This window comes from Rutilus rutilus (assembly GCF_951802725.1).
Source record: "Rutilus rutilus genome assembly, chromosome: 13".
NCBI lineage: Eukaryota > Metazoa > Chordata > Actinopteri > Cypriniformes > Leuciscidae > Rutilus > Rutilus rutilus.
The window spans coordinates 24,387,912-24,412,223 of record NC_140218.1 but is presented as its reverse complement, the minus strand read 5'-3'; the positions used below and the strand labels follow the sequence as shown (position 1 = coordinate 24,412,223).

The 24,312-nt window shown below is 39.8% G+C and overlaps 1 protein-coding gene across 4 annotated transcripts in view; it reads left to right on the top strand.

Moving 5' to 3' along the window:
• nol4lb (nucleolar protein 4-like b) overlaps positions 1-24,312 on the top strand; it is a 100,135-nt gene that overhangs the window by 67,440 nt on the left and 8,383 nt on the right. The gene's annotated exons all lie outside the window — the stretch shown is intronic.

Genomic DNA, 24,312 nt, shown 5'->3' with positions numbered 1-24,312 from the left:
CCTTTCTGCACGCACACACACAGACACACTCTTCTCATCCTCCTCGGATGCAATCCATTAAAATGAAAGAGGCTGTTAGTCATTAAGAAAAAGGGAGAGGAGAAGAGGCTTTGTGTCATATGGGTCCAAATAAAAGGCTGCTACCTCTGACTGTGCCTCCTCCTCCGCCACTCTCTTTATCCTCTCCTCCCCCCATCACCATCTCTGGGATGCGGCACTGACCCATCAGCATCCAGCACAAGCTCTAAACAGGAACTCGGGACAGCCTGCCTTGCTTTTGACTCTCCTTCAGCGGTATGCAGTTCATTCTGGCCCTTCAGAAGATTTTGTGCATGTCTGTGCATGTAACATAAGTTGAAATTATTTCTCAAGTACATGATTGCAGTGATTAGGATTACTGTTCATTCCCGGCGCTGCAGGCTACAGAAACAAGCGAATGAGCATGCTCGCGGGTCGGATAGAGTGGGTGACACAGGGTGAGAGAAAAGGTGTAACGTGCCACTCCCACTCCTACGTATTCGCCGGCCTAATCGCTTCTTAGACTCGCAAAGACGAAAGGAGCCACAGGCTGCGTCTGCACTCTCATGTGACCTCAGAGGTATGTGGGCTGCTCTGACTGCAACTCATCCAAAGCTACTGGTGAACACACACAGTTGTGTGAATTTTAACAGGTTAGGCTGGTGAGTGTGTGTGCGGGGACTTATTTCTGGCATGACATTTAATGAGTGTGCAAAGTAGTTGCTCGGGTATCTAAAGAGCTTCTACCAAGTGTTCGTTTACTTTATCTCTAGCACCACTGCTTTGTTCTCATTAGTGCTGTCATGATTATGACATTTTGTCTAGTGATTATTTGTCATACAGATAATTGCACTTAATGATAAAAAAAAAGCCTTTTTTCATGTCACTTTAAAGTATAAACTTTATTTTAAAAATTATTCACAGAGAAGTATTCACATTGAGCATTGAACAGATGTGGCACTGGTGTAGAATGATATGAATTATAACGTGTTAGTATGTTATATTGCTATATATATTATGTTGTTATGGTTAAAATGTACCTTTTTCATTTTGGTTTACGTATTCTTAGTCTACATTCCATGCAGACTGTTGTTTTTGGGAAAAAATGTTTTGAGCATCCTGGAATGATTTCTGAAGGAGTGCTTGCTAATGACTGCTGAAAATTCAGCTTTGCCATCACAGAAAAAAAATTTTTTTTTTTTAAAATATATTCAAATAGAAAACAGTTTTTTTTAATTTAGAATATTGCTCAATAGTGCAGACTATTCTGTATTTTTGATCAAATAAATGCAGCATGGATTGGAGTTGAAAATGCACAATATATGTGGTTATTTCAGATGATCGCAATCTGATCAAATAATCATCTCAGAAAATGTAAATGCATCTTGTAAGAGCTCGGGGAGAAGAACGAGAAGAGAACAGAAGTGCAGAAATGGGAGGGGAGAGTGGAGAGGGTTTCTTTATGGCTCTCAGTATGTCGTCTGTTGGCATGTGGGAGGCTGTTCTGGGGGGGGAGCTCTCACCCTTTCAAGGCCACAGAAAGAGACAGATAGAGATGGAGGGAGGGGAGTTAGAGTACTATAATACACTCCAGCAGCTCACCATGCCTACACTACCCTAGGAGAGGATGTGGAAAGGACAGCTGGGGATGGGGCAGGAGAAAAGAGGGTGGTAGGTCATGTGGCTTGATTTGGAAGGAGGGAAGAGAGGAATAAAGGAGAGACATAATGAGAGATGACTCAGAAGATGAGCGATCAGAGTAACTAGAAAGGAGAGGACAGCGTTTAGCTCTGACAGATCTGGTGATGTGTGTGTGTGTGTGTGTGTGCTTAATGTCCTGGATCTCATCTGACACGGTTCAAGCTAAGATTGGGAGTGTGCCTGAAAATGTACAGTGAGTGTGGTTGTCTTTTGTAGATAAAAACATTATACACTACCATTCAAAAGTTTGGGTTGTGAGAAATCAAGATTAACAAAAACACAACATGAAATGCAATCTGCAATCCGTTGTGTTTGTCGCAACAAGAAGTTATTGTGTTCACCTCTGTCAACTGTCATTCTGACTGTCATTAGACAAACAGAGTTCCACTTGGTATATGACATGTCACATGGATCATTCTGTGATACTTTTGCGTTTTAAAAAGCTTGGTGCTGGTCGCTATTCACTGCCATTATATGGACGAGTTTGTCATCCGAGTGGTACATTATCTTTTTAATTCTTTTATGTTTCGATAATGAAAGAATGGCATGCTGCATTATAATTACAAGAGGGTGAGATTACTTATTTTTAAGCTGTACAGCTGTTTTCAACATTGATCATAATAAGAAATGTTTCTTGAGCAGCAAATCAGCATATTAGAATGATTTCTGAAGGATCACGTTACACTGAAGACTGGAGTAATGATGCTGAAAATTCAGTTTTGACATCACAGGAGTAAATTACATTTACAGTACAAAATATATTAAAGTTGAAAACAGTTATTTAAATTGTGATAACATTTCAGAAAATCACTCTGTATTTTTGATCCAATAAATGCAGCTTTGGTGACCATAAGCGACTTTCAGAAAAATTTTTAAAAGTCTTAGAGACCCCAAGCATTTGAATGGTAGTGTATATGCATTTTTCTTTTTGCATTTTCAAACCAAAATATGAACATAAGACTGGCATCAAACAGTAGTGTCTCATTGATAGTCATGTACCATCTGTACAACAGCACATTCGTCAATATAGTATTAGCTTGTGTGTGTGTGAGAGAGAGTGATCCTGCAGTGCTTAATGAGACAGAGAGGTTGAATATTAAACATGATGAAAATTCTAATGGAGAGCAGGCGCCGAATGCGAGTGACCCAGATTAAGATCACCTTTCTGCTAAATCTTTTATGAGGAACAAAAATGGGAGCAAATTTAATTTACTATAGAGACAGAGGAAGGATAACCGAAGAGGTGAGTGCTGCTTTGGAGGACAGGATGATGATCAAAGAAATGGTTTTGTTGAGATGTTTTGTTGGTCCATTTTTGTTTCTGAAGTATTAGCAGTGCTTAATTGATGATTTTAATTTGTGAATTATGTGGTCTCGGGACAAGCCTTAGTGAAATATCCCACTAGTTTTGGGGAGGTCATGGACCACAAGTGCAGAAGAATACACTTGACAAAAATGATAAACTCTAATCAAAATCAATACATTAGCTGTCTACACTGTAAGCTTTATTGGACACTTGCAGAATAGACAGATTTGCTGATTATGGATGAAGCACTCTAGTTTGGTTGCTTTGTGATGCTTTGTGTAGATTGACCCATTTCTAACTTGCATTGGGCAAAATGAATGTATAGGCCTAAATGTTATTTTAAGGAAAGAAATCTTCTGTCAACTTTAAAAAAAAACAGGTTAGACAGACTTTTAAGTCTACTTCAGTATCATCATTATTAATAATAGTATAATTATCACAAAATGATTTGTATTAGTGTTGTCAAAAATACCGACTTCGGTACCTCTGATTGGCCATTGTGTTCACACGCTCGTCGGATTTGTTTGACTGGTTTTTGTTGTTTTTTTAAACGCGAGCGGGAGCTTTTGAAAGCACAAGCAGCCGTCTATCAGCGGACCGGTCCGCCGATAGACACCTGCTTTCAAACGCTCCCGTGTGTATCTGTAAGCGCTCGGTGAAGAGCGTCATTGATATATATTTACAACATGTTTTTGAAGCGCTGATCATTGTAGCCAATCACATACATATTTGATGAGCGCGTGAGCACAGTGGGAAATTAGAGGTATTTATGATTCCGCTCAACAGCGCTCTAAGCGACAATTTTTTTTTTTTTACATTTCAGTACCGACTTGGTACAGAAGTCGGTACTTTTGACAACACTAATTTGTATGGTTAAATTATGCAGGCTTAGAAACAAGAATAGCAATCCGTTTCAAATCAGAAATTGCATTTCACAATTATAATTTTCCCAAATCGTTGAACCCTGTCATTTTTGCAGCATTCAAAATGTAATTAAGAATGCTTTTGATATTTCAATTCGATTGGAGTTTGCAACTCAAAACTCAACTCAATAACAAGGGTAATTTTTAACTAGAAAACTTCAAGACTTTATAAAACCGAAAACCCAAAGTGCGCTCTGAGTTGGATATTTACAGTCAGTTGTAGAGAACATTGTAGAAAACAAAATTCGTCTTCTTTTGTCAGTGATGAAGCAGCTCTTTACTGCATGTGCAACTTGTGAATGACTGTACTACAGTTAAAAATAATATGGGGACACTGGTGGCCCTGTTGCAAATTATTGATTTAATGACGTTTTATGTTTCAGTACACGTGCACAGATCACAGTATCCAATAAAATGTCTGCCAGATCAATTCCAGCCCTGGTTATAAAGCTGTGGGAAATGTCTCGGGTTGGCAGGATTGATGGCATGGTGTGAGGATTGAGTAACATTATCTTCATGTAGCTGGATTAACACGGTCTGTAGTAATCCTGGGATTACGTAGTAAAGTGAGATATCATGGTAAGACCACTCATGTCTTTAGCCCGCTGATGGAATTGAACAGAATCATGTCTCACTGTAAGAACCACTTGTTCTCAATCGAACATCTTAGCACAGCTGGAATCTGTCTTACTGATGCAGTCTCATATCACTAACTACAGTCATACAGATTTCCTCACATGTGTTTCAGACCTCAGGTGATAATTGCAAGCCTTCAACCATCTCCTCTGAAGGTCTAGGTCTACATGCCATGGACTCGTGCTCCTCTAGAGTGCCGGTCCAGTAGGTTGTTCACAGTAGTGCCTTCTGTGTGAACGCAAACATGTCCTGGGATTGATGCCGGGATGGAGACCTAGTAACATTGCTGGGATCAGGCCCGGAAAGCGCCCTGTGTGAACAAAAGCCAGGGCTAATGCCTTAAGGGGTGTGTCGTAGTGATGACGCACATGCCATCGCACGACTCTGTTGCTCTTAGAAGAAAGTTTGTGTTCGTCATCAACAAAGAAAGAACAAAAAAATGTCTGCAAACTAGAATGAAGCAGAGACCAGGGAGCTCCTTACTATCCGCGCTGAGGCTGAGATTGTTCGCCAGCTTGGTGGACCGGTACACAATGCGAATCCGGAAAAAAATGCTCAAGCGTGGTTTCTCGAGATCGAAAGCGCAGATCATTAGTTAACTTTAGATGCTGCATAAAAAAATCAATGGAAAGAGCGGTAGTGGAGGATTAGACTGGCCTTTCTACAACACATCCTGACGTCAACCCGAGACATCCCGTGTCTTTACGGGATCTTTACGGGATGTGTGTTAACGCACTCACAGATTCCGGAAAATCACTGGCTTTGTGAATGAACCAAAATCAAACTATCCCGGGACAAATCCCGGGACACATTATCCGTGTATTTTCCGGAATCTCTGTGTGAAAGAGGCTTAAGTGGGTCAGTTCTCCAAAACCCTGCTAGGATAGCGCAAACTCTACCACATATGATGGGAATCATGTGATGGGAATCTCATGATTCGATCTGATTCTGCCAGTCTTGATCCAATTCCAAAACTATTCTTGATTTAAATTATTTAATTGGTTTAGCTACTTGAAATATTATAGTTAACACTTTTTTTTTTCTTACTTTGATTATAAGCAGTATTTTAAAATAATTGCAAATTAATAATATTACTTGCTTTAATTTAAGGAATTTTCTTAATATATAGCTTAAAAACCTGGACTACAAGCAAATAGTCAATAATAAAGAATAAATACAAGCAATAAACAAAGAGTGTCTTATATCTGAGAGTGCTTTAAGTATCTGAAAGTTTCTAGACAAGCACAAATATATATATTTTTTGTCATAGCATTATTGCTGTTTGATTATTAAAGATTTGTGTAACTGATAATGCATTCCAAACAGCACAAGTTCCTATGTTTTTATAGAGCATTAGGATCTGAAAACACTGAAATACCGGTGAGAGACTTTATTGTGCAAAAGCCTGGGTTTCTCACAGCACATAAGCTATTCAGCGTTTGCCTTTGTAATTTGCTTCAACCTTTCCGAACTTTATGCAAAATTAGATACTTGTTGGAGAGTCCATGGCATTGTGTGCTTGTGTAATTGGCAGTAAGAATATTGCTGCTGTCTCTAGCACAAATTCCATCGCGCTTATGCAGTAAAAACTAAGATCAGTATCGATTTTTGAAGTTTTCAGAATCGTTGAAAAGAGAATTGCGATGCATCGATGAATCTATTTTTTTTCCTCCCAGCCCTATTACCACAGGTGGAAATTGTTTTCCTCTCTGACAAACATTTGAAAAGGGTGCATCAGGCTTATGAGTTTTGACTGTTATTTTACTTCATTTTGATTAAATTCCAACCAGTCCCTCACCTACGCTCTGTGTCAAGGTCCACGTCTGCCACGTCTGTTTTGATTGAGTTGGACTTATACAATATTTTCCAACTTCCTCAAACATGTAGGCCGGTGACGGTGCATGTGTGAACTTCCGATTGGTTTAGTCAAGATTATGCAGCTCTCAGACCCATGTAACACATATTAACACAAAAAGCAAGAGTACTCAGATTCTGACAGATCAAGGCCATTATTACAGCTCAAGAGATGCCAGACTCCTGCTCACGCCAAGATAAAGCTGCTCACTTGTTTTTAAATGCTGCCATAGTTTTAGCCTCACATGGACTGCTCACGAACTGCCTCATGCATATTACGCACAAAAACGGGTAAAACTGCTGAAAAATTTACATTTAGGGTGCTCTTCCATTCAGCTAGGAAACAAGGTTTGTTCACAAGTGCCAACACCTTTAGTCGCTAAATTTTCCAATCTTTAAAAAAAAAAGTACAATAAACAGTTTTGTTTGAGGACATTGACACTATGTTAAGCTCCTCCTCATTGGTTATTCAGACAAGCTTAACATACAGTCAACAATTAGAATGAACTGTAGATTTTGGAACAGTGTTATTTTCAGTATAACTTCCTGTCAAATTGTAAAAAAAATGATTTTTTTTTTTTAAGTGTATGTAGAGAGGAAGAAAACAAGAACAAGAGAAAATGAAAGAGAATAGATAGAGGGGGAGATCTCTGAATAGACTGCTGAGTCACACACTTAAGAAGCACAAACCACAGGAAACCTGACCCTCAAACATTCGCAATCAACCTTCATCACTAATATACCGGTCTGTGTCTTAGGATGCAGGATTCGCAGTTGATTCGGCATTGTTCGCTAAAGAGAAGATGACTGAATTTATGATCATCAGTGGCTGATCTACAGTAGAAACGTCTCTCAGTGGGCTTTCTGCCATCTCTCTCTCTCTCTCTCTCTCTCTCTCTCTCTCTCTCTCTCTCTCTCTCTCTCTCTCTCTCTCTCTCAGTAATCCTCTCTGCTGGAACGTGGAGAGGGGAGGGGTTAATATGTTTTGACAGAGGCATGTGACTACCCACCCTAAATGAGGACTCGCTGCCTGCGGCCACACTCCCACTCCATCCCTCTGTGTAATTAAATTTTAAATTTTTGCAAGCAACAAAACAGCATACAGTCAGAGCTGACCATTTACTGCACATTTAAAGAGACATACTCTTGCAGGACCATCTGTTTGGAGACAGTCAGGGTCAGGTGTAGGATTCCAATAAACTGCCGTTTAGCAACAGATACATTTCCTCATGCATGACAAAACTACGCAGAATGGAATTACATAAAACTATATATATATATATAAGTGCCATCTGAAATTTTATTCTAGAATGATCATTTTTATCAAGCTCATATATTTAAATTCAATAATTTCACTTAAATGACAATGAAGATTACCTATTAATTGTCATTTAAGTGAAATTACTGAACTTAAATATACGAGCTTGATAAAAATGATCATTCTATAAGAAAATTTCAGATGGCACTTAGAGGCTATATATATATCCTAGTATCACACAAAAGTGCGTACACCCCTCACATTTCAGCAAACATTTTAGTATATCTTCTCAAGGGACAATACTATAGAAATGAAACTTGGATATATTTTAGAGTGGTCAATGTGCTGCTTGTATAGCAGTTTATATTTACTGTCCTCTGAAAATAACTCAACATACAGCCATTATTGTCAAAATAGCTGGCAACAAAAGTGAGTACACCTTAAGTGATAATAGTATGTCGTTTAACTATGCAAAGCCACATGTCCTATTCATCATGTTCATGTTTTTGTCTGCTTGACAGGACCATACAAATTTGTGTATCTTGTATTAGAGCAGTTACAATTTTTGCTTTGAGTACAATTCTCTCACACTGACCACTGGATGTTCAACATGGCACCTCATGGCAAAGAACTCTCTAAGGATTTGAGAATTAGAATTGTTGCTCTCCACAAAGATGGCCTAGGCTATAAGAAGATTGGTAACAGCCTGAATCTGAGTTACAGTAGAGGCCAGGGTCATACAGAGGTTTTCCAAGACGGGTTCCTCACAAGGGTCAATCAAAGAAGTTGAGTCCTCGTGCTGTGCGTCAGGTGCAGAAGCTGGCTTCAAAAGACAGACGCATGAGTGCTGCCAGCATTGCTTTAGGTTTTGTAGAAGCGGAAGGTTAGCTTGTCAGTGCTCAGACCATACACCGCACACTGCAACAAGTCGGTTTGCATGGCAGTCGTCCCAGAAGGAAGCCTCTTCTGAAGCTGGCTCACAAGAAAGCCCGCAAACAGTTTGCTGAAAGCAACCTGTCCAAGAGCATGAATTACTGGAACCGTGTCCTGTGGTCTGATGAGACTAAGATAAACTTGTTTGGCTCAGATGGTGTCCAGCATGTGTGGCGACGCCCTGGTGAGGAGTACCAAGAACATTATGTCTTGCCTACAGTAAAGCATGGTGGTGGTAGCATCATGGTCTGGGGCTGCATGAGTGCTGCTGGTACTGGGGAGCTGAGTTTCATTGAGGGAAACATGGATTCCAACATGTACTGTGACATTCTGAAGCACAACATGATGCCCTCCCTTCAGAAACTGGTCCGAACGGCATAATAACGACCCCAAACACACCGCCAAGATGACAACTGCCTTGCTGAGGATGCTGAAGGTGAAGGTGATGGAGTGGCGAAGTATGTCTCCAGACCTGAACCCTATTGAGCACCTGTGGGGTATCCTCAAGCGGAAGGTGGAGAGGCGCCATGTGTCTAACAGCCAGCAGCTCCATGATGTCATTATGGAGGAGTGGAAAGAGGATCTCAGCAACAACCTGTGCAGCTCTGGTGAACTCCATGCCCAGGAGGATTAAGGCAGTGCTAGATATCAATGGTGTTCACACAAAATATTGACACTTTGGACACAGTTTTGACATGTTCACTTAGGGTGTACTCACTTTTGTTGCCAGATATTTTGACAATAATGGCTGTATGTTGAGTTATTTTCAGAGGACAGTAAATATATACTGTTATACAAGCAGCACATTGACTACTCTAAAATATATCCAAGTTTCATTTCTATAGTATTGTCCCTTGAGAAGATATACTAAAATGTTTGCTGAAATGTGAGTGTTGTACTCACTTTTGTGAGATACTGTGTGTGTATATATTGACCACCTGCCTAATATGCTATTGATCCTCCACGTGCTGCCATAACAGCACAGACCCGCAGAAGCATGGACTCTACAAGACCCTTGAAGGTGTCCTGTGGTATCTGGCACCAAGACGTTAGTAGCAGGTCCTTCAAGTCCTGTAGGTTGCAAGGTGGAGTCACCGTGAATCAAACGTTTTGGTCCAGCACATCTTACAGATGCTTAGTTGGATTGAGATCTGGGGAATTTGGAGGCCAGGGCAACACCTTGAATTCTTCATCATGTTCCTCAAACCATTCTTAAACAATAGGTGCATTATCCTACTGAAAGAGGCCACTTCCACAGGGAACTTTGTAGGCACTTTTGACAGTGGACAGGGGTCATAATAGGTACTCTGATTGGTCTGCGGCTACGTAGCCCCATACGCAGCAGAGTGCAAAGCCAGGGACACACCAAGCCGACGTCAGGCAACGTCGAGCCATTTTTTAGCATCGGCCGACTTAGTTTTTTTCTTTGTGTCCCGCACCGTTGGCTCTAGTCGGACAACGTCAGGTTTTTTTGGGGGGGGCCGATTCAACCTGTAGCATCAGACCGTCGGTGAGAGAACTCTGATTGGCTGTTCAGTGGCGAACGAGTCAGTGCACGAGAATAAGAGCAAAAGTAATGAAAGCGAGCAAAAAAGTTATGACGCCACAGACAGTAGGCTGTTCTAATTTTACTTCATCTTACCTGAGCATTCCACTCTGCGAATATTTTCATAATAATATGAGTGGAGTGGAATAAAAACGTGATCAGCATGATTGATAGTCAAAATGGTAAGCAAATGCTGCTTTGTTTATGGTTTGTATACCTGCAGCCTTAGTTTCGCTTTCACTTTTTGAATGACGAATATAGACGAATATATCTGACCAGTGACACAAGTCCCTTGGCAAAGTCACATAAATCTTTATTCCTGTCCATTTCTCCTGCATCCAGCACATTGATTATGAGAACTGATTGTTTGCTTACCATCTAATCTACCCAGACCTTAATATGTGGCCTTAAGAGATCAATGATATATTCTAAATTACATCTAAATTTTATGTAGCATATTAAACAACAACAAATTTGCTATCTCCTGACAGGAAAGACATTTGTGCCTTTTGTCCTACACACCCCTGCACACCTCTCTGAACCATGCTTTGTCTCTCCGTCTATCTCTTTTTTTTTTTTTTTACTCGGTTTTGGCTTTTCTCTTTCTCTTCTCCTTCCCCACCCCAGTGTCAATATTGCCTGTTACTGCAGGTCTTTGTCCATGTCCACACTTGTGCAGTAATTCAGTCTCCCTTTCTTTCTCTCTCCCCTGCACTCCCAATATTCCACCTTTCTCCCTCAAGACCACCGCAGGAGGAAGATGGTTCCTTTAACACTGCACATGTTCCTCGTACCCTCCCCCCACCCCTCCGCCAACACCCTCTCTTTCTCTCAGAGTGGTGCATTGCTAAATATCCATCTCTTACTTTCCTTACCCTCGGCTTGCTGCGTAGCCCTTCCCACTTGTCTCTCATGCCCTCATATTGTCTGCTCTCTATCATTTTTTCCTCTTCATTCTGGCCCAATGCCAGGGACGTGCACCTGCATTCAGAGACAGACGAAAGGTGCGGATGGCCCGCAGGTCTCCTATTGTGTCAGCTCAACTTGAGATGGTGAACGTGCTTGTGTATATTTGTAGGTTAAGAGTGTCGGTGGGTTAATATGTATAGGGCTTCCTACCAAAAGCTATTTCAAAGCAAATTCCTGCCACATTTAGTATTGGAAATCATTGCTTGTTTTGAGTAGCACTACAGACTTGCAAATGATCACGTGAGTGAAAAGAGAGAGCAAGTATAAAGGTTAGAAGCACCTTATTCTCTCACTAAACTCCTGTCTCTGGGATACTATATTCATTTGCAGTGAAGTGTGACTGTGTGTGTGAAGTAAGCTGCTCAACCTGTTGTACGTCTGCTCTCCCTTCTGTATGTCTAAAGTATAGGAACACTTGAACATTGCAGATGTGCAAAGAATTATGGGTAATTACCAGGGGTGTAGGAATGATCTGAAAAGTTGGGGGCAAGTTATAAAACCTTTTCAGCCTGGCTCATGAATGTTAATTAGACTAAATAACGTCCAGCAGCCAGTAATCACAGCAGAAAAAAGTGAGCACTAACCATATTAGCCAATTGCATGTTTGTTAGGTCAATCCTCTGCTGATGTAACCACTTGGCTTCTGTTTGGTCTTAAAGCATCATCGGAATTAAATGAAAATTAAATTCGAAATGTATGTTATTGTAAACGATTGCATGTTTCATTTTTTTAAAATAAATGTTTGACCTAATGTTTAAATCAAGATGTCGATCTTCCAGTGAAATTAAAGACTTCTCTCTAGTGACGTATGCCGGACTCTTCCAATCATTTCGTCCCCTAAACTCCACCCCTTTATCACAATTGACTGCAAGCTTGCATTTAGAGCTGCCTCCATCCAGTCAAAAACCGATGAATAGAACCAAGCACATGGCATTTTCCTACAGATGAGTGCAAAATCACATTCATAACTATATGTTAAATATCAAATGTACTCTGATTGTGTGATGCCGTGCAGCTGTTTCGCATTCAGGAAACTTGTCGCATTGCGTCAGGACACTGTGTTAGGGTCTTTTAATTTTAAGTCCTGCGTCAAGTTTCTTCATTTCCAGTGTTATGATTATAACAGCCGTTGACACCATTGCATTTTTAGTGTTGCCCGCCACCCATGCATGCCGCAAAGAACAGACTGACATCCACATGTAGCTTTGGATGACTGACAACAGAACAGACAAACAGTGGGTTGATTCTGGCACAAAACACTGTTGTTCTGTGTGTGTGCGTGCGTGTGTGTGTGTGTGCGTGTGTGACTTTATGATTACTATTAGCAAGGCTACAGAGGTACCCTGTACTGAGCTGAACAAGGGAGAAATGGTTCTTCACTGCATGTAATTTCTCATTCCTTCAATCTCATGATAGACCCTCCTCTCCCTCCTCCGCCGTACTTTCCTCCATCCCCCTCTCACTCCATCTCGTCTGCTGTCGTCCATACTACGCTAAATGCTCTATTTGTTTCTGCCCTCAGCACAGTCATAACTATTCAGAGCAGAAAAAGACAGCTGCACATGCAAAAGAAACATACCCTGACACATTTCAGTTAGCTGTCTTTCTCCTCCACACCTCCATATCTCGCTCAGCCTCTGTCTCTCGCTCTCAAGGTACCAATATGGCACTCAGGAAAGATGGAAAGTGGGGAAACAAACTGTGACAGAGAGAAAGTCCCTGCCTTAGACACTCTCTGTCTTTATTTCTCTTATTCCATCTCTCGTTCTCTCTATCTCTGTCCCTTCCCCCTTCCCTCTTTTTTTCCCTAGGGAATTAGGTGAAAGGCCGGGCCTTGCTTTCACAGGCCAGTCTACTCACATCCTATTACCAGCTGAACTGCTGCCCAGATTCAGCATCTCAGCTGACCACAGCTCTGCTGTACCTGTAGCCTGACCTCCTCTCATTTATAATGCGGATCAGGCCGGCCGCTTAGACCGCAGGGTGATTTTTCTATAGCACTTGCGACTTGTAAAAGCATGAAGATATTAGTCACGATGAAATGGAAGTAGCGACAGATCCTTTCTTCTGTATTGCGAGTGTAACGGATTAGTGAAAAAGAAAGAATGCTGGTTGGAGACTTTTTTTATGGATTGGTTGTTTATTGGATTTTGAGATTTTGGCGTTGCACTCATAAGTGGAGGCAGATAAACATGAGCTTGCAAGGGCGAAGTTTAAGGGACTGAATTATTGGAGAAGTCCTGCGTACGTCACCAGAGAGAAGTCTTTTGTTTTCATCGAAAGGTCCAGTTATGACATTTTGAGGTAAAAAAAGAGAGAAACATGCACGATTGAATTGTTCACAGTAAGATCTGTAAAGTGCATTTATAAAATAGATAAAAGATAAATGCATATAAAACAGAAACCTTTTATTTTCAGTTCGAAATAATAGGTTAATGACTTGTACACACAGTATAACTACAGCATAAACTGTACTTCTCCGTCCTGTGTGTAGTGTTTCTGGGCTCTTGGGTCTGCTCTGCTGTCTTGATGTATTACAGACGAACAGAACAGCCCACTTATAACAACCCTGAAAACTCACTGTTCAAAAGAAGCACTAGCAGTCCTGTGAGAGAGACGAGGAGGAGAGGAAGGGGGAGGGAAGCAGATATTAATAAATTACTTTTCTTTATTAAATGTGAAAGGGGGTTTTGAGCCCGCCCCCTCTCTAATTATCTCTACTCAGTTTGAAGCCCGAACTGGGGAATTTCAGCCGGGCCTATTAAATCTACCTGATTATGGTCTCTCATCAGCTGTGCCATTAGGATTTACACATTGAGTGTTTGTGTGAGGGGCATAGTTAAACTTCTTAAAATCAAATCCTTCATTACTCATTTAGCTGTGCATTCTCTTAAAGGGATAGTTCGCCTGAAAATGAAAATTCTCTCATAATTTTCTCACCCTTACCGTTTCATAAAACTCAGAAGATTTGAGAAATTCGTCATTTGTGAAGTTGTTCAAGAGCACATGCTGAGTCTTGCACAGGGAAGTCTAGAGTGAAGATTATCTGCTGTGTCAGGGGCACCAAGACCGTAAAGGACAAACCCAAGAAGATGAACCTCTCTCTCTCGCTCTCTCTCTCTCTCTCTCTCTCTTTTCTTTCGTCCACCTTCTGTCATTCCAGCACAGACTTGCGTTTACCTCCATCTGTCTGTCTCTCTTGTCTCTCAGCATTTTCATTTTGTGTCTTTGCGCATTACCACCCTTTTCAAATCCTCCCTTCTTCCTCTCTCACTCTGCTGACCCATCTCCCCTCACTCTTTTGGGTAGGGGACAGCTGTCACTACTACAACAGTGGGTGTTTCACAGGGGGGAGCAGGGACGGGTTCGTTGCTATGGCAATGCCAGGCCTTGTGCCGGCATGGGGAGCAGCTCGTGCCGCGTCTTAGCAGGATAATCCATTGTAATCCCGCAGAGGGGAGGCCGACACATATACTGTACGCGTTCGCGCACACATTCCCTGCAGGGCGGCTGGGGAAGTAGAAGTGAAAGAATTAGCATCTGTTACTGCTTGTGCTCGGGTCAGCTCCGCTGAGGCTTAAAAATAAAGCAAAGCTGACAGAAGCTACCGGGCCTCACGTGAAAATGAAAAAGTACACTCCACTGGTTCAAAACCCACATCATGTACCGTAAGTGAACGGTGCTGTATGACCAGTCTGACTGTACCTCTCAGGTTCTCATAGTGTCTTATGAATCATGTTGCATTGAAAGCCAACACAATGTCGCCATTACGAGTGAAAAAAGTTTTCTTAAAGGAGTCATAATGTTGTTTTAACTTTGGTACCCAATGCTCTATTATAGTCTTTCAGGCACTTCTAAAAAAGAAAAGTGGAAAAAAAATCAACACAGAGCCCCTCAGACCCTTATTTCTAAAGGCATTATTGTCTCGCGAGATCTGATGCGATGTTTTGGCTGTCGTGGACGGTCATTATAATAATGCAAATGAGGGGCACGTTGATTGGTTGCAGGAAGGAGGGGGGTTGACACCGCAGGTAACTTCAGCATCATTACAAACTGACATGGCGCAAGTTGTCAGAACCCGACCCGGCCGCGACATATGGGATTCAACCGTACATGTTTGAGCCGGACTCTGAACCAGAGCTGGAAAGGGAAATTTGTAGAGTTGCTGGATGCACGTCTACATCAAGATGTCTCTGAATGGTAAAGACAATCATTTTGACTGAGACATACATTAACATCAGTTCGAGCAAAAACGTGTGTTGCTATTTTCTCCCACATAATTTTACCTTTTATTTAATGTAGATTACATTAACGGAGATGTAGTTTTTTTTTTTTATCAGCTTACAGTGGTTTTGAGATTTTTACTATCATGTGGTGTTTTTGCCTTGTTTCACGTTGTGGTTATTTAGACATTCAATATGTTTCTTCTTTAGACATGCAACGTGATGTTATACTTGCATTTAAACAGTTTTAGCCACTGAGCATGGACTCCTGTACCGTCACTACTGTAGCTGCTAGTGTAAAACAAAGTGGAAAGATGTGGCTAGCATTCGTAGAGTCCATTCCCCGTGTTTACCTCGAAGGTAACGTTACATACAATAGCCGCATTAGCAGTTAGCTGCTATTTGTTAACCACAGTAGAGCAATAAAAACACAGTCTTACCTTTTCAATTTCTGGCAAGTCCCTGATGGTTGGGATGGCACCTTTTCCCAAACGGAGCTTCGAGGCCAAGTTCGCCTGATACTGCCCCAAATTTGTAAATGATTCCGGTGTAAAATGTTTAGCACACACACCTAACGATACGCCACTTGAAAGAGTTGTTGGGACAGCGTCATTAAAAATGAATTTCCTCCACTGTTCCCTGATAGTTTCGTCCGTTTTTGGTAGATAAAACACATTTGCATGTTGTTTGTGGCAGTCACCCACAGAGCATCTCAAGTGTAGGCTACACTCGGTTTCTCCATCTTTCTCGAGTCGACTAAACTGAATCTGAGGGGGAGAGGGGCGGGCTTCCCGCGGCATAGGTTTGCGGTGTCCATATTTGGTATATCCTCCCCCGTCTTGACGTCAAGAGGGGGAAGAAATCAAAATCTCGTTTTTTCGTGCGCGTGCACCTATTTTACAAACCCTGAGGTAAACAAACGCTTCACTTTTAAATATCGGCTTCCCGGCCAGTGTACAATCATTATGCAATCATAACATACATTGATTCTCGTGGAAAAGTGAAATTTCTACATTATGACTCCTTTAAAGAGGGAATTCACTGGCAAGATTAATGCTGTTTTAATTAAAGTAGGAAGTAGAAAGGCTTAAAGTAAGTCTTTATGTAGAATGTAAAGGTTTTTCATCAAGCAAACTTTTACTGACAAATAAACAAGGATATCTAAGTGAAAATAACACGAAAATTAGAGTACCTATTTACATATAATACAGACATTGTAACAGATTGTTGACATTTGGCAAACTTACACTTAAAGCCTGAGTTTCCAAGCTGAGGAAATGTTCCTTTTTGACACAAAGAAAATTCTGCCATCCTTTACTCATCGTCATGTCGTTTCAATTTCAAATCCAGTGTTATTTAGTATGGACAAAGTCATACAGGTTTGGAACGTCATGTGGGTGAGTATATGATGACAGGATAATTTCTTTTAGGTGAGCTATCTCTTTTAAGAAGTAATTTGTTAACTGACGTTATGGATATGATACTACATTTGAAGGCTAGCTTTTATTGGTCATAATTAAGTCGTAATTGTGACTGTTGACTGTACGATTTACTATTGTGTACTGTTCACCAAGAATAACCATAAATCTTGTCTGAAAATGCTACCAATTTAGCTATTTTATGAGGAAACGGGCTCATAAAAACTTTCCCGTCATTCTCTGCACTAGATAATAGATCAAATATATAGATAATGCACCAATTCTTTTGCTCCTCATTTTGATAAAACACTTCGTTTTTCCTGCGTTTTAAGTGATAAAGAAAGAAAGAAATATGAAATGCCCAAAGTGTCCATTCTGTTCTAACCAAATCCACTTTAATGCCCATTCTTAATGTCTAAGTAGAAATTTCCAGGAAAAATCCTGCGCAACTGCTCTGTTAAATCCAGCACTTAAGAAAAATAAACAAGTGCCTGAACAGTATGACCTCTGGTGTGGTTTTACCTGCGCTGGAAATTTAGCCTTCACACAGTGGCATTTCACTAACATCCATAATATATACACTCTTAATTGCGCTTATTTCATATACACCTACAGTTATATTTTATGCTGGTATGCATATGCATACACATACTGTATATTATTCGGAAAAACAGACATTCTTATGCATGAATATATACATTCATAAGTGTGCGCGGGTGTAAAGAGCTCTGTTCTTTGTCCGTGTCCGTGTGTGTGTGTGTGTGTGTGTGAGAGAGAGAGAGAAGAGTGTATGAATCAGTGTATTATTTGTTTGTGACAAATGGAATCCAAGTCACGCCGTGTGTAGTCTCATGGTCTCATAAATTGACCGTTGAGTGAGAAATTTGTGTATTTGTTTGTGAATGCATTTTGATTTGTTAACATACAGTGACCCCAAAAAGTTTTGGACACATAAATGCCTGGACATCATTGCATTAGTCTCATCTGCAAACAAATTGTGTTTTTTTTTTTTAAAATGCTTTTTGCATGCATTAAAAAACATGGTATCCAAATGTTTTGCTTTTGGATTTTCTGTGTTTGAGCTTGTGCATTTTTACCATGTGTGTTGAAGCATGTGTAAGTGTATGCAGTGTGTGAGTTTTGGAAATTTAGCATGCGTATGTGTGTGCATGTGTGAAGGCCCACATGGTTTAGTAGTATTTTTAGCTCTGTGATACATGCTTTAGTTGTTCTGATGTCATAGAATTGAGCTGATTTGAATGGTGAACTAGATTTTTTCATGTAGTCCGCTGTCCCCTACTACACACACTGCAGGAGCTACAGGCTATGCTCTGTACATGACATACGGTAATTTAATTTATTGGCCCATTGCTGCATTAAAGAAACAATTCCCTTAATTAATGCCATGCTTTATCTGTAGCGTTTATTTAAATCAATGTTCTCAGACCGGACTACAATGAAAACATTGATTTATACCGGCTCCTGTTAAATATGAAATCGCTGTTGTAGATTAAATCATATTGATTAAAATGTTTGCTCTTAATCCAGAAAAGGATAAGTGTTTAGGCCAAGTAAAGGTTGATTTATGGTTCGTTTTAATTAACATGTTGTTATTGCAAAACAGTGTAAAAGAAGTGCATATTTCTTTGATTTGATAAGAAAGAATGAGACTTGAGGTTGGTGTTTGGAGTGGCTATTCAGATTTTCTAATGCCCACTGAGAACTGAAAGACCTGCATAATTAAATACTGCATAAGATCTGTTCCAAAACACAGTTCACTACGACAGCATCCTACTTGAATAGAATGTATAGAAAAGACAATAGAAAAGTGACTGATTTGGAATGCTCTACATTGTTTGGCATCAACCCTGATCAAGCCTCGCACCACAAAAAATAACCTTAAAATGCTGTTTTGGTATGCAGCTCCTTTAGTTTTGTAATACAGCGTTTGCCTTGTTATGTGTCAAATATTATTAAAATTTTGAATAGATTATATATAGCCTAGAAAGCGTGCAAAGACTGCTCCCTTTATAATTACTAAAAAGCTTTCACTCATCTCAGTTCAAGATCTCACAAAGTTCCATTATAAATAATCAATGAAGTTGTCTATACTGTACAATGAATCTCTTGTTTTCATCTTGGATCAGGTAGTCCGAGCTGGTGTGATTGAGTGGAGGCGGAGACCAATATGCATATTCATGTTTCTGCGTATACTAAATTAAGCATAGGTGTAGAGTTAAAGTCGAGCTATTTTAAGGCAAACTTTTAAATATGTCATTTTGATGATCAAAGATGAGTTTTAAGGTATACAGTTATTGACTGCAGGGGTACTTTAAATGAAACCTGGATGTCTTAAAGTGAGAGTATGCGTTTATGTTTTTTTGTTTACATCTGTGTTGAGGAAGTGCTTTATGATGAGTTTGTTGGCAGCTGGTGGCTGATGCAGCACTCTGCTCTTCCCGCCTGCCCTCTGCCCCCACACCCCAGGGGAATCATGGGTAAAGCATTGATTGACTGTTTGTGGACCATTCTCACAACCTGACAGCAACTCAACGAGCCTGGTTTCAATCAGCATGTTTGTGTGTGTGTGTGTAGTGTGTGCCCTTGTGCCTATTAGACCCTTGCCCTCTTAAACACACACACACACACTCCAGTGTTTTCCTGTCCCCAGTGCGCTAAATGCCCCAATGAATCACTGTGACATTCAGAGCAGCTGGACCGCACTGTCAGCCATCTCTCTTTCATTTCCGAGCTCGCTCTCTCTCTCTCTCTCTTTCTCTCTCTCTCTCTCTCTCTCTCTCTCTCTCTCTCTCTCTCTCTCTCTCTCTCTCTCTCTCTCTCTCTCTCTCTCTCTCTCTCTCTCTCTCTCTCTCTCTATCTCTCTCTCATTATTAGTATGTTTATTATTATTATTATTTAGAAGAAGAACCTGGAGGAGAGAAGAGGTGGAGCAGGCAGACAGGGTGGGTCTCTATTGTGCAAAAGTGAGATGGAGGGATGGGGGTGGAAGAGGATGAGAAGGGGTGAATTTTTCTTCTTTAAACCAGCTGTACTAACTGAATATTATATACTAAACACACACGCATATATGTGTGTACATATATACATACATACATGCATATATGCATACATACCTGTATACATACATACATACGTGTGTGTGTGTGTGTGTGTGTGTGTGGTACTGGTCAAAAGTTTGGAAACATTACTATTTTTTATGTTTTTGAAAAAAGTCTCTTATGCTCATCAAGCCTGCATTTATTTGATCAAAAATATGAATATTATGAAATTTAAAAATATAATTTAAAAATATAATTTATTTCAGTGATGCAAATATTCTAACATGCTGATTTGATACTCCGTTATTATCAATGTTGGAAACAGCTGTGCTGCTTAATATATTTTTGGAACCTGTGATATTTTTTCAGGATTATTTGATGAATAAAAATGTAAAAAGAACAGCATTTATTCAAAATAAAAATCTTTACTATCCCTTTTTAGCAATTTAACACATCCTTGCTTGATAAAAGTATTCATTTCTTTCCAAAAAGAAATATTGTTACGTAAATGCTGTTCTTTTTTAACTTTTTATTCATTAAAGAATCCTGAATAGTATCAGGTTAAAAAAAAATATATAAAAAATATTAAGCAGCACAACTGTTTCCAACATTGATAATAAATCCGCATATTAGAAGGATTTCTGAAGGATCATGTGAAACTGAAGACTGATGAGTAATGGCTGATGAAAATTCAGCTTTGCATCACAGAAATAAATTGTATTTTAAAGTATATAAAAATAGAAAACCATTATTTTAAATTGTAATAATATTAAGGGGTATGAATACTTTCACAAGCCACTACAACTTACACATGAGGAACATTGCAAGTAATTTATCATGCAAATGATATTAAAATGTATAATTATAGTTAATTAATGTACGTTTTTATAGTTAAATATACGTCAGTGCTGAGTGCTGTGCTTAGCTCTTAGACAATTTGCATGGTGAAAAATCTTTGAAAGGCTGAGGAGGTGTGCGATTTGTCTTTTAATTCTGAAGAATTGAAGGACGAAGAAGAAGCTGTTAGGAATGTGTGTGGTAGGTTGCGGTGAATAAGAGATTATGTTAGACTGCAGTGGGGGGAGTTGACTGACAGGCTCAGGTTTATCGGAGGAACCCAGTGATTGGAGGTCATCTGCATAAATTAAAAAAACAGTGTGCAAGGAATGAGCCCACCATCTCTCATTTCCTCCTGCTTGACGCCACCCTGTTTAGATGCCGTGTATGTGTGTGTGAGAGTTGGGGGCAGGGGTGTTCAAAAAGTACACAAAAAGTCTGTCCTCATGGCCTGCACCCCTTGATGAAATGTGTGTGTTATGGTGACTCCTGACAGGCCCTGCTGTGTAGACTGGATCATTACGTCTGATTGGTCGTTACTGAGATTCTGAGACAGGAAGCACAGCGGTGTTATCGACTGTTGTGCCTGCACCCCTCTGCGTGTCTGTGTGTGTCACATGCAAACACACAAACCTGTTAGAGTAATTACGGGAATAAACATAGCGACAATCACTCGACCTAATGTGTTTTTTTTTCTTTTTCTCAGAGATGTTGAAAGTTTTACACAGCATTAATGTAGTTAACGTTGAAAAGAGTAGGTTTTTTTCTTTCGTTTTTTACATTGCATGAAATATTTAACATGTTGCAAACTTGCAAAAGGCAGCAGAATCTACAGTCGCCTTTGACCTCACTTTTAAAAATTGTATTTGTAGGATGGGTAGAATTTTGCCCTAAAATCATGGTTGGATGGATGGATGGATGGATGTCAAACCCCATGATGTTGAGATGCAGTAGGTTTGATGATTAAAAGGGAAACTCTCCTCAGGAGTGACCTGGACTGGGGCCAGATGAGTGACATGAGCCAGGGCTAATCATATTTCACGCTTGTCACACGGTTAAGAGGTTTTATTGGCCGTCATTATTTGCATCAAATGAGAAGGGAGAGCTTCAGGAAGCTGCCACCTATTTCAGGGATTCATATTTTGTTAAGGAGGTTATCAAACCACCGGTCCAGTGGCCTTGCTTAAGTTTGTATTGTATGTTTGGTCTGAATACTACACTACTATGATAAAACAACTCCTATCAGTCCAGTTATCTCAAAGATGAATTCTGTGTGTTCATGGTCCACAGCTAATACTCCAAAGTGACAAATGAAATGAAATATTTGAGTGCTGGCCAGTTGTTGTTGTTGTTGTTGTTGTTGTTGTTTTCAGTTTAAGCAACAATTTTCAACCTATATTCATCATTTTCTACTTAATTGGTTATCATGTATTTAATATCTGATCTACCAATAAATGCCACCGTTTAATTTAATATATTGTTTACATAAATAACTCAACTCATCTGTCTCAACCCATTTAAAACAGGTGAAAATAAATGTGCGACTATTTAGACTGAAAAACTACTTTGCATAAAGATAATGGCACAATATTATTAAGAACATTTAATATTATTAATATTAATTATCATATCAACTAACAGTTAGTATGTTTTTGTTTTTAAAGAAATGAATGCCTTTATTTAGCAAGGATGCATTCAATTGATCAAAGGTTGCAGTTCTATTAATAAATTAACTTTCTATTCATCAAAGAATCCTGAAAAAAGTATCACTGTTTCCATTAAAATATTAAACGGCACAATTTTTTTTTAGCATTGATAATATTTTTAAAAAGTTTCTTGAGCAGCAAATCCGCATATTAGAATGATTTCTGAAGGATTTTTTGACACTGAAAAAAAATCAGGTTTGCCATCACAGGAATACATTACATTTAAATTATAATCAAATAGAAAACAGTTATTTTTACTGTAATTTAATAATTTACAATATCAATGTTTTACTGTATTTTTCCTCCAAATAAATTCAGGTTTGGTGACCATAAAAGGTGTCTTTCATAAAACTTTATATATAGAATTAAATCAATGAAGTTTATATTATTTAGATGTATATAAGTATCGCAATGCACTCGCCATTGACAAGTGTGGCAAAAAGTGAATACTGGCTCAGGAAGAACATACCAAAGCAAAAAAAATCATTCATTTTTCAATTTTCATTTCATTTTCAGTTAAAAATTTTTACAGTGTGTAACTGCTAGCCATTTGCAAGCCGTTCGATACATACGCGAGAGAAACGCAACAGCAGCCTCGGCCCTGTATCTGCACTTCAAAAGCCTGACTGCTGTAGCCGCTTCTGAGCAGAGGCAAGCAAATAGTGTATTCAGCACATCACAGCGCATAAGAGGCACGTCCACCGCAGCGCCCGTGTGCACACTCGCACATTTTATGGACATTACACTGGGAGCTCTCTCATCTGTCATTCAAACATCTTTCCTGAAAGACCAGTGAAGTAGGGAATAGCAAGAAAAAGTGAGTGTACGTGTGTGGACGTTTCAGAGCTTTTTAGCAGAGCTGGTAGGCATTAGTCCAGCCTTCCTCTCCCTGCATGAATACTCTTCATACTCCAATAAATATGCGCTGTCTCTGCCACACTCACCCCCTCCACACACTCAATGTCTCTTTTTCTGCCTCTCTCTCACTTTCTGGCTAATTTTTCCATCCCTCTTTCTTTCTTTTATCTTCCTCCCTCACATCCTCTCATCCAGTGTCCTCCACTGATAATTTCACCATCCCCCCATCCTTCTCTCCCTTCCTTCCATCGATGTTCAGTGCCCCTGACTCTGACCTGTTTCCCGCTGCCCTCTTCCCCTAACTCACTCTGCATCACCCCCTCCCTCTTTTCATCCAATCTCCATCCCTCCTTCTCCAACCGGCCTGTGCCCTCTCCTCTACATCCAATCCATCCTGTCCTCTCTCGTTTCCTCCCTCTCTGTTTTTCCTGCTGGCACTCTACTCTGACCCCAATTCTGCCCTCACTGTTGTTTCCCCCTATAGCCACGTGTAGGCATTACAACTGTATGCACACATCGTTTGTAACCCACTTAAGTAGGACTTAAATACATATTTATGTGTCATTTCATAATTAAATATGGTTAAAGTGTACTGCTGAATATATTAACAAGCATTTATGGTGGACTAAAATTTACATTATATTTTATATCAAGACTATTTTGGTGTTAAATATATTTTTAAATGTACGTATTTGTAATAATGAAGCTGCAATTTATGAGCTGTATATGTAATTTCTTAAAGGAACACTTTTTTTTTCTTCTTTTTTTTATTAAAATTCACAAATTATATATTGCATTTGTATATCGGGGTTATGTTTTTCAAGCACAGGTGTGGGATGTTTCTGTGAGTCTGAGTATATGTGCTGTTTTTGACACTCTGTGGTATGGATCTCTTCATAAACTAATTTTCATAAACTGGAAGGCACTGAACACACCACACACACCATCAAATGCCGCCTGGTAGAATGGACTTTGTAGTGGATGTACTGTAGATCCAGACCAGCTGTCATTCATAGAGGTTGTGAAGGCTTCCAGTGTAGCGCATTAGCATGCTAACATTGTTAGCA